This window comes from Gavialis gangeticus, unplaced genomic scaffold (genome assembly GCF_001723915.1).
Source record: "Gavialis gangeticus isolate Ggan-Ray unplaced genomic scaffold, GavGan_comp1, whole genome shotgun sequence".
NCBI classification, from domain to species: Eukaryota; Metazoa; Chordata; order Crocodylia; family Gavialidae; genus Gavialis; species Gavialis gangeticus.
In genome coordinates this window covers 3941877-3953120 of record NW_017729015.1, presented here as the reverse complement: position 1 = coordinate 3953120, position 11244 = coordinate 3941877, and positions in this window count along the sequence as shown.

The following is an 11244-nucleotide window of genomic DNA, read 5'->3' as shown; positions in this document are numbered from 1 at the left end:
ATATATATATATATATATATAAATGTACAGTCTCTCCTCATCAATTACTTTAATTAGGAATTCATGGCTGTAGAGTGCATAAAGTGCAGCATAATTGAAATGAATTTCTGGCTCCATTTTTGGCTCCCTGATTAGGTTGATCCTACAAAACATATTTCTACAAGTTCTGTATTTAATTTATTATTTATTTACTCTTATTAATTTACTGCAAATCTGAGTTGACATGAACTAGTTTTACCAGTCCTTTACCTGCACAACTTCTGCCTCAGTTTGGTTGGTCTAACTCTGCAGATTTTAGAAGCTGTTTCAGCAGAGTCTTTGTATGTGTGCACCTCTCTTCCCATTCCCATTCCCCTTCATCTTCTGGAAGTGGCAACTACAAATCCTAACACAAACTCATAACACACCATGTTCATAATTTGAGAAGAAAATATATGGCCTGCATTTCAACAAAGCTTGCTTTCACCCATAATGAATTAATATACCTCAGATCAGCCAGTTGTGCAGCAGTGTTTCTGCAGAGACAAGAGTCTGTCACTGGTTTTACTAGAACCACTAGTGAGACAATGAATTAAAATATCAGCTCTGTTATGTAATAGATTATTTACAAAATTTGTTTCCAGTCAAGGGGCTTGAATAAAGGGGGTTTGTATATGCGTTTGTGTTGAGAAACCTATTTTCTCAGATTATCATATGAAGAGTTATGTTATGAGAGAGCCATGTTTATTTCCAGCCTTGAAACCTCAGTCTGGTTGGACTGGTAGGGGCTGCTGGTTCCACTGAGACATAGTTAACATGGCAGATCTCCAAAGGAGACTTAAACAGTGGCAGGTGATTGGTTTTAGTGAGTCAATAGAGGACGATTTTCCTACTGAGTCTCCTCAAAACCATTTCTTCATCCTGGTGTCAGGGTGACAAGCTGCTGACAAATGTATGGTCCAGGTCTTCATCTCTCCTTTAAAGGCTTTTATTGCAAAAATAGAGCAAACTTATCATTCCTGCCAATTTCTAGTTTGGACACCTTCGTTGTTCCTCCCAAACTCTACATGGAGTTTCAGTAGGACACAATGAACTTCACTGCCTGTTGTAAAAGGTTGCACAGTATACCTGTGTGCTGTTAAATAGCTATCTTGTTTCACCTCAGTGGTGGCAGTAGGTATACAGTAATTTGCATCTTCTGTGTGTAGTTTCTAAAGTTCTGTGGGCTTGAAAGGCATTTTATAAATCAGATTTATTATAATTATTCAACTTCTAGGAAAGGAAAATGAAAGACAGGAGTAGAGACCATCACTCTGACCACACCAAGGGACAATGTCACAGAACAGACTCAAAGAAGACTGCTGGTCTTTTGGGTTATCGGCGGCAGTGGCAGTCCTTCGATATAAGAATGATAGCCTTCCAGCAAATAGGGAAGTCATCAGTGAGTCTGTAGATGACTGGGGAGGCCAATCTGAGATCCACGTGTTCAACCGGAGACGTGGCAAATAGTTCTGGGACGGAGTAGATACTGGTGATGTCATGTCATAACTTTTTCCCTTTGTGTCTCTCACCTATATACCTCCGTAGTGAGATAAGTTTGCTCTAAATGATCAATGCCTTGTCATACATCACAGCGTGACTGGGATGATTCAGTACTTGAGTCTCCCAGGTAATAGTGTAATAGGTAACAATGTTCGTAAAATTGCTGTACGTGCATATTCCATGTAGGCCTGATATTCTTGAATGTCCTAACACCGTTTCTGTTCGTTGGACAAAATGGTGGTTATTCCCTTAAATATATTTACATAAAATAAGATATTTCCTAGGAAAATCAAAACATTTTGTGAATATGCCAAATATGTTTTCTAAATTCTATAGGAAGTCACAATGTAGAAAGTGGAATATCTAGTTCTATTATGTGTTTATTAGTTTAATTCAAGATTTGCATTTGATTCAGTAACTACTAGGTCTCAGGTTTTTTAACTCTTTAAATGAATCTGGTGAAGCAGGGAACTGTGCCAGAAAAAACAGTAATATAATATTGACCTAAAACCATCATCAGTAATTGGACCAGCTGGGAGCATGTCACTTTCCCCTAAACTGGTGGAAATAAAAACAAATTTATACTGACTTGTAGCTAAAAACACCTGGTTTTCTCAGTAGTCAAACTAAGTACCTACCCATAGTTTGGGAAATGAATGTGTCATCCCTTAGGCTGTCTAGACGAGTTCAGGGGTCTGATGTGTGGCATCACAGACCTGTCTGTGGCACCACACACCGCACATGCAGGCATTCCCAGCACGGTTACCCTGCAGCATTGGGGATGGGAATTGACCCTGGGAGATCCCAGAGTAAAAAAAAAACCCATGCTAATAAAAAAAAGAAAGCAGGGTGGCACACATGGCAGCTGTGCACACTGCTCAAAAGTAGAGTTTGGCTGGCCGGAGCCACACACCAGCTCCTGGCCAGGCTTCTTGCCAGGGTTGCAGCCCTGGGAGGCCCCCAGGACCCCAGGTAAGGCTGTTGGAGCCAGCACAGTTGCTGGCCACAGCTTCCCCTACCCCACCTGAGGCAATCTGCCATGTGCCAAAATGCACATGGCATAGGCGTTCCCTGGAGACAAGCAGCAGTGGCACCAGGTGTGCCACTACTATTTGTCCCTGGGGAAACAAACATCTGCGCTCAACTGAACACAGCCTTAGCGTGGCTGCACCAAGGAACAAGAATAATAAATGCTATTGGATTTAGTTTTTGATGACTCTAGGCACTGTGGCCTCTAGTTTGTTTGTAATGAAGACAGATTCAGATAGAAGGTTGTGTGCTGTTTAACCATGTTTGAAGATTACCAGTCTCACTCCAATGAGGATGTCGGAATTGACATTGGCCCAAACCTTGTTACCTGGAGCTTTGAAAGGCCCAGAGTCTTTTATGTTGAGAAAGAAAGCATACCAACTATTTTAACCTATGAATTACTTCAGCTCTGGTCTTACTAACTGTTAACTGTGTAACTGCTAGTGGGAAAGAAGGTGGTATGGTTTTATTTTTTTAATTCTATATTGAAAATAAAAGACAGAGAGGAAGCAACTGTTTTGGCCAAGATCCGCATCAGTTACTGGCAATCTGAGAACAGAAATGAGGCGACCCTACTGAAAGTAGCTGTAGTAGAAAAGAGTGCTTGCTATTTTTTTCCTAACTGGATATTCACCAGACAATCACCACCAGACATAAAAAAATGCATGGAGGAATGTTTTATTTTATAAACAATCATTGTTACATTTGTAAAAGAAATTCTGGTACTTGATTGGTTACAAAATAGTTATGTGATGATTCAGAAAGTTTTGGGTGTAGTTTATATTACTGAGGGCTGGAACAATGTTAACCAATCAGATTGTTTAACTCTGAGCTTTCCTAGCTTTGTCACATCATGCATAATTATTTAGTAGATTACCTCCCGGATACAGTCCTTCCCATTTATGGTTTTACAACATCTCTGTTGACAACTATAGCTACTGCTTTTGTGGAAGAGTGGCATTTGAGAAGTATTTGAATGTATGTTTTAAAGGAAGTTACCAAGTAGAAACATAAAAGAATAAGCATCACATGACCAGACAACTCTTCATGACCTAGCAGAAAGAACCCTGGGTTAATGATAATAGTTCACAGATCACACTTTCAGAACCAGTGCTAATCTAAGCAAATGACTGAATCCTGATTTTTACAAACTGATGTTAAGTAATAGCCATTTCTAACTTCACCTCTCCTTTGAAATGTTAGTCGCAAAGGCATATGTGCTCCATCTAGGATATCATGACCATGATGATCTCAGATAAAGGCTTTCAGAATGTATATACATTTACAAACAAAAATGGTTTAACATTAGTTATAATTAGAATTGAAACAGGACCTGTGTATGCTGTGGCATGTTGTTAGAATGATTTTTTTCTTTTAAGTTTGGAAATGAACAGTTAAGGGAAACCTGATAAGTATTAGCATCTCTTGAATAAAATGTTTGTGTATAAAATATCATAATGCATATTCCAGAAATAATACCAACTTTACAACCATAACCTTTCTAGCCCCAGCCCAAGGACCAGACTGGCTTGTAATCATTCTCATCTTTCCTCAGAAATAATGTGAATAAGAAATATGAACCCCCACAAACTCCACTCATTCACTGAAGGCTCAACCATAGATTATTTCCAGTTCACCTGTTCATTACAGCCAACAGCACAAAAGACAGAATCCCATTTCACTTTACACTCCAAGCCCATAACTCTCATGTTTGCCACTCAGTTTACTATCCAATTCCATGTGCAGTGAAGATATGTAGCATGGGCCATACCAAAAACCAGGTGGGGGGGAAGGCCTTCTCATGTTTTTAGCTCAGTAGCTTTGTTGTTAGAGAATTCATCTAGGAAGCATATTCCAGGCTCCTGAGCTGCATCTACAGGAGACCCTGACTGCACAGTCATTACTGTGCACTCATTTAGTACTTGTGTAAACAAGTACTAAATGACTGCGCAGTAACCCAAATTACTGTGCAGTAGCACTGATGAATGGCTTTTTTGTTAGGGGTGTGTGAAATGGGCCGCATTCAATTCAGATTCGGCCCAAATCAGGGACAGTGATTCGATTTGTTGATTTGGATCACTGTCCTGATTTGATTCGGCTGAATCCGAATCTGAAGATTCGATGCTGATTCGGAGAATCAGCAATTCAGCCATAGACACAGCTTTAAATGTTTTTTCTACAAACCTCAAGATACCAGGTGCAGCTTGTGAATGCTGCAATGGTGGGGCAGATGGAGAGTCCCCCAGAAGTGCAGGGGGGGGCGGGGGGCGCATGTTTGGCAGTGAACCCAAAAGTGGATCAGATGTACTTCTAGTCCACTTCCGGGTCCTCTGCTGAGCATGTGGGGGACCCCCTCGCACCCCCCCCTGCTCAGCAATTGGCCACAAGGTGACCCTGGGTGTCCCCCTAGACTCACGAGGCACCAGTTGCCAAGCTGCAGGGTGTGTGGGGGGGGTCCTCTTGCGCTCCCTGGTGAACCCGGAAGTGCTTCTGATCCACTTCCAGGTCTGCTGCCGAGTGCACTAGGGACCTCTCTGCACTCCCATGGGACACTCCATCTGCCCCAGCACTGCAGCATTCACAAGCCACCTGGTACCTTGAGGTATGTAGAAAAAACATTTAAAGCTGTGTCTGTGTCCGAATCATTGAATCTTTTTGAATCTCTCTGAATCAATTCGGAGAATTCTGATTCAATTTGGAGAGATTAAAAGGTTTCCTGATTCAATTTGGATTCAGAGATTTGGGTGCCATATCAGGCTGAATCTCCACCAAAATGAATCAGCGACGGAAGCTTTACACAGCCCTATTTTTTGTGATGCTACTGCACAGTAGCATCGTAGTTTCTGCCACATGACACTACTGTACAGGAGTCTCAGGTTACTGCTCAGTCAGTGTCTCATGTAGATGCAGCCCTGCAGTCCAGGTTCCAGGCCCCCAGAGATGGTTTATACCTGCATTGCTTCACTTTCTTAGCATAGGTTTCTAACCACTGGACCACAGGTCAGGCTCAGGAGCATGCTAGCCTGGATACAGTACAGCCTAGCGTGTGTACTCAGTAGCCCTATGGGGTAGGGACAAATATTACACACAAAGTTATTTAAGTGATCAGAAACTGGTTTAAATCTGTAACAGAACAGATGTTCAATGCACATAAACCAGTTTGAAAATGACTGACTGAGACCTGTTTGAAATAAACCGGGTTGAATGTAGTATCAAACTTAACTGATGTGGGTCAAACTGGTTTATGCAATGTCTGTTCCAGACCCCTTGATGGTTTAAAATAAATCAGATTACCCCAGCATCCTGGCATGCTCTCTGGGCAGAGCTGGCCCCTTCCCATTGCTCCCTGGCTGGAGCTCCAGCAGCGACTGCAGGCATCTGCCTGGTTTCTCCCTGCTAAGTAGGGATTATTCCCCACCACCCTTGCTTTATGCAGACATCTCTCAGCATTAGCTAACAGACCACATGCTGGCTACAGTCCCTGCTGTGGGAGATAACAAAAGCAGACAGGCTTTTTGGAGCTAATCAACAGGTAGTTGGTAATGTCCATCCTTGGAAAAGCTGTTTAAGAAGAGTTTGAACTAATGGAGAAAGGCTTTGTTTTCTTAATGGGTTGGTAAACACTGAGTTAGGGGTGATAAACATTCCCTGCTGGGTTGCTCAGGATGGGGGGAACCCCACCTTAATCATAGTGTCCTGCTGAAGCCTGGCCACACATGGCTCAGCTCAGCACTGGAAAGGAAGGGAGGGCTGCTCTAGCACCCCCGGCTTCTAGCCTGAGCCACTGCAGGCATGTGCCTTATTTTTTTCAGTCCAGAGGGGATGTCCATGAGGTTACAAGTCAGTTTAGCCTAGCCAGGTTAAACTAACCTGCAAAGATTGAATCAATTCACGATCAGGCTTTTTGAATGTTTGTCCCTAGCTGTGGAGACTTGTGTGTCCACACTGTACTTGGAATAGAATCACAAAAGACATAGTACTAATACTGGCAATTATGAGCCTGGGTAAGTGCCATTTTGGTACAAATTGAAACATGCTTCTACCCCACTTCTTCATCTTGTGGTCTCTCTAGATAAAGTCCTGCCTCCAGTCTATGGTGAAAATACCACATGTATCACATTTTACGATAATGGCCACATTAGCAACCACTTCAGGTCTAGTTGCACACAAGGTTTTTCCATTATACTTCCCTGCTTCATAATTTTTTGAAAATTTTCAGACAAACATTTTCCAGTCTTAGTGTATGGTGGATTGTGAATGTAATGGGAAAGTAAGATATCTTAGGCAACTATAGTTTAGTTCACTACTCGGTGCTCCATAATCAGGTGAATTTTAATGGCTTTCAATTCCAAAACAGTTGGACCAATCTTCTTTACTCACTTTTTTTGAAAAATAATGTGGGTGTCATTTTGCAATGAATCAATTGCTAGATTGGGCATGCGTCATCATTACTAATCAAAGCACACATGCTGACAAAGCAGGTACAGCTTGAAAAAGCACAGACCATTGCTATTTTAATTAATCAAAGTTAAAATCAAAGGTTTTATAATCCGTCACAATATAATTTGTTTATCTATTACTTGTGGGAATGATGAGGCTGATGCATCTCAAGCTGGTGTCAGATAAAGGGATTATTGTGTGTTCATGGCACATTTGAATTCCCAATATAAAATATATCATTTTAAGAGACCAAATTGAAATTTGAGATTTACGAGTCAGGTCGCTCAGGCAATCTGACTGCACTGATTGGAGTGTCATCAGTTCTGAAACTGGTTTGAGAGTAATAAAGAGAACATGGTAGCCTGTACATAGCACATTATCTTTCAGGGTACATGGATATATGGCCAGAAAAATTGTTAGTCTGAGGTTTCAAGAAGGTGTCACTGTATTAGCACTATTAAAATATACAGTTTGGCCTGTGATGAGAGACAATGGCATGCTTTGCAGAAAAAGAAGGAAGTGTTAATATCTCCAGCTATCAGCCAACACTTCTATGCCCATCATGGAGTTCAGCAGGGTCAGGTGTTTTCCTGTGAGCTTTCTGATATTTGTTTCTTGTATTTGGGCATGAAATATATCCTTTGTTTCTATGTAAGTAAAATTATTTGTAAACCTTCACAGCTAAATAATAATGATCATTATGGAATCAAATGATTCCATAATGATTCTGCCATGGAGCCTATGAGGACCTTTTAAGTTTGAGAAAGTTGAGATTTGGATCTGAATGCTTATGGCTTATGATACGCTCAGTTTTTATTAGAAACTCCAAAGTGCAAGGGGTGACATTCTCAGTGTGCCCTAAGTGGCTTAAAAACATGAGTATTGCTCATAGGCAATGGGATTTGTACTTCTAAATTAAAAAGCACTTAGGAAAATTGCACCCCAAATGTTTTTTCATGTTTGGTAAGAAATGTCACATTTTTCTTTGTGCATTTCAAACCTGTTAATTGGTAGTCAGAAGCTTTGGAAGACTCTGAGGTTAGCTGAACCATACTTCCACATGTTCCTCAGTGTTACACATAATAACACAGAGAATTACTGTTTATTTCAGTGGATTATCCAAATGTATCATCCCTTGAGGAAAAAAAAATATTGACTTCTTGGTTCAATAAATTTTGCTATGTATGTCAGCAGACATGAGTCTTTGATTATTTACACACCCCATAAATGTTACTAGCACTTGAAAGGGAAGGAAAATGTATGACACGGTGGGGGGGGGAGGTTATACTCATGCATAAAAATATGACTGGCACTATGTCATTATTACTGTAATTTGGGAAGCATAAAAATAGTGTGAAAAGGCAGAAGAATTATGCTTTCAGAATCAGAACTGGGTTCAATTACTGGCTCTGCTATACTTTTTCTATATATCCTTGGTCAAGCTGCTTACTTTCTGTGCCTCAGATACCCACCAAGAAATGGAAATAATGTTTCTTTTGTTCCTTCTATTGCCCATTTTGTTTAACTAGTTATAAACTGTTGGGGACAGGTATTGACTATATATTTTTCTACATATTTTTCTACATATTTAAAGTGTCTAGTGGCATAAGCTCCCACTTGGATCCCCAGGGACAGCATAATATACATAATAGATGATACACATGAAAGCCCTTCAGAAATGCTTTAGAAAAATTACACAGTGACAATAATTTTCACTCACTGAATTCACAGCCTGTAGGGAAGAATGATGTGTGGAAGAGTCTGGGGACTGCAGGGAAGTGCACCTTTGAACTTTGTCATAGATCTGATAGCTTACAGTTTTAGCAGTATTTGACAACAGTTCCAATATCTGGTGTTATTAAATAGTGCAGGGGTAGCGGTGCATTTAGTGGTATGAGATTCTTTTTTTCCAAGCAGTACAAGCAGCATGGAGTTGTGACACTTTTTTGCATGTTTGATTTTGTTTGAGTAAATGTCCGTGCCAGAAGCAGTGATGCTGAGTGGTGGAAGCCATCATTTAGTTCACCCCTCTTTTACAGAATTAGTATTTCTGTGTTCTCATTTTTAATGGCCCGTGTCAACTGGCACTGGTCAGCGTTTCTTCAGGCTGACCACTAGGTCAAATGCAAATGTAGGTGAAAGACACTGTAAATCAGTGTGTTCTGGAAAACAAACTTTTATTGGCACACCAGGAAAATAACTATATTCCCAGAGTACCCAATTTAATTGGAATGCAATTTATTAACGTAAGAGTGAAGGGTGTCATGACAAAGCTGCATATAAGCACTAACTCTGATTTACACACCTTGAATTTGCATTGCTAAGTTACATCATTGAAGAGATGCATCAAAATATCATTGGCTCTAATTTTGCTCTTTGATTCCTTCCAATGTCTGAAGTGGTAAAGACTACAGGATACATGCTATGGGAAGAGCTAGATGTAAAACTTACATGGTTGAAGGAAATATTGTCTAGTGGTCAGGCCAGAGCACTTTGGCTCTATCCGCAACTGCCAGTCAGACAAAAGGCAAAATGCTTCAGAGCTTAGTGTCTCCAAGTGCAACCGGACCTATTTCACAGAGATTTTGCAAGCCTTGAATAACTGTTTTCAAGTTACAATGAGATCTTTAGATGGGATCATTATTTGATGCTGATGGGAATTCCATACAGCAATGGGAAATATTGCCACAATAGTTTTTCTCTCTCTCACTGCTTACTGAAAAGAACATAGGCTGATTATTGCTTAGAGGGTTATTCTTTCCTCGTTTAACTATGTAATGTAGGTTTCTAAAGGTGGGCCTCCTTCTGTTGCTAATCTGACCAGAGCTTATAAGGAAGTGTTCTTTATTGGTCATTTATGTTCTCCCTAGCATTTATCATTGTGAATGTTGCTTCTGTATGTAAATGGTGTACAATGAAGCATATTCCCAATTCAGAAAATGGGGGAAGGGAAAGGACTTGGTTATGAAGAAGCCTTTTTTTCTCTCTATGCCTGAATATCTGGTTCCAGATAATGAAACAGCATAAAATGAAAGCTAAAATAAAATAAAATAAATCTGTGTTAAATTATTTTTAAGGTTGCATGGCAAAACGAACAAGTCAGGATATGTAAGAGTTTAGGTGGAATAAGTTATCTGAACTCTGACTACATATTTTTCTCAGAATTGATGCAATATAGTATTTTCCACAACCATCAGTAATATATATTGATAATCTTTATGCAATGAAAGACTTTTGATGGTGATGGGAATAGCATAGCTTTATGCTTGTGTGTATGAGAGTGAAGAATTCAACTTTAACATCGTGCATTTGAGAAAATGGGGAAAAATAGGATATTTGTTCAAATGTAACTGCAAGCGCAAGGACTAGAAGTATTAAAAGCATGAACATTTCTGCCTCCAACAGGACAAAAACAGGAAAAAAAATCAGTTCTGGCCACTCATATTTACATTAGACATAATGCAGCTTATGCATAATTCCATGTACTGTGTTGTGGCCTTAGCTGGAGTTTGTCTATGCACTGACTACATAAATCACTATAGATTCATTATTAAAACTATCTTTATGAAAGGACGCAAGTATAATTCAAGACATGTTGTAGAGTAAGTGAATTATCTTGATTTTTCCAAATAGTAATCTCTGGCTTGGTAATGAGATTCAAGCTTATCAAGGGGCAGAGAGAGACTCTATCCTTAAGCCAGGGAACAGGCATTCTCACCAAAGGCTGGGTTTTCAATTGAGTTCCTTACTAGAAGATTTGAACTCTGTGTGCAGTAGGCTGGGTCAGGCTAGGCTGAACCAGTGTCAGAACCAAAGAGCTGTTTTTGCAGAGGACTGTGAATGGCCTGGAGGTGCCAAGCTGAATTTCCAGCAAACCCAATCAGATCAACAGCAGTGATGCTGTCACTTCCCAGTACCCAGACTAATCATGGCAATGAAGAGCTGAACTTCAGAATGGAGCCTCACCAGACCAGCAGAAATAGAGCTGATATTGCAGAAGTGGAGCATGTTCGAGCAGAACCTAATGATATGGGATTTTGCTGGGCTGGAGTGGGCAACAGAGGACAGCAAGTCGTAACACCTCAGTGACTACTTACAGAGTTTAACTGGACAAGTGAATGGGCATTACTGTCTGATTAAGAGTTTTGGATCTTAACAAGCCAGAAAGTCAATACCTATAACTCTAGGGTTGGCCATACTGCTAATACTCAGACTAGTTTTTGCTCATTTTACTCTACATAGGTGTATGTGTAT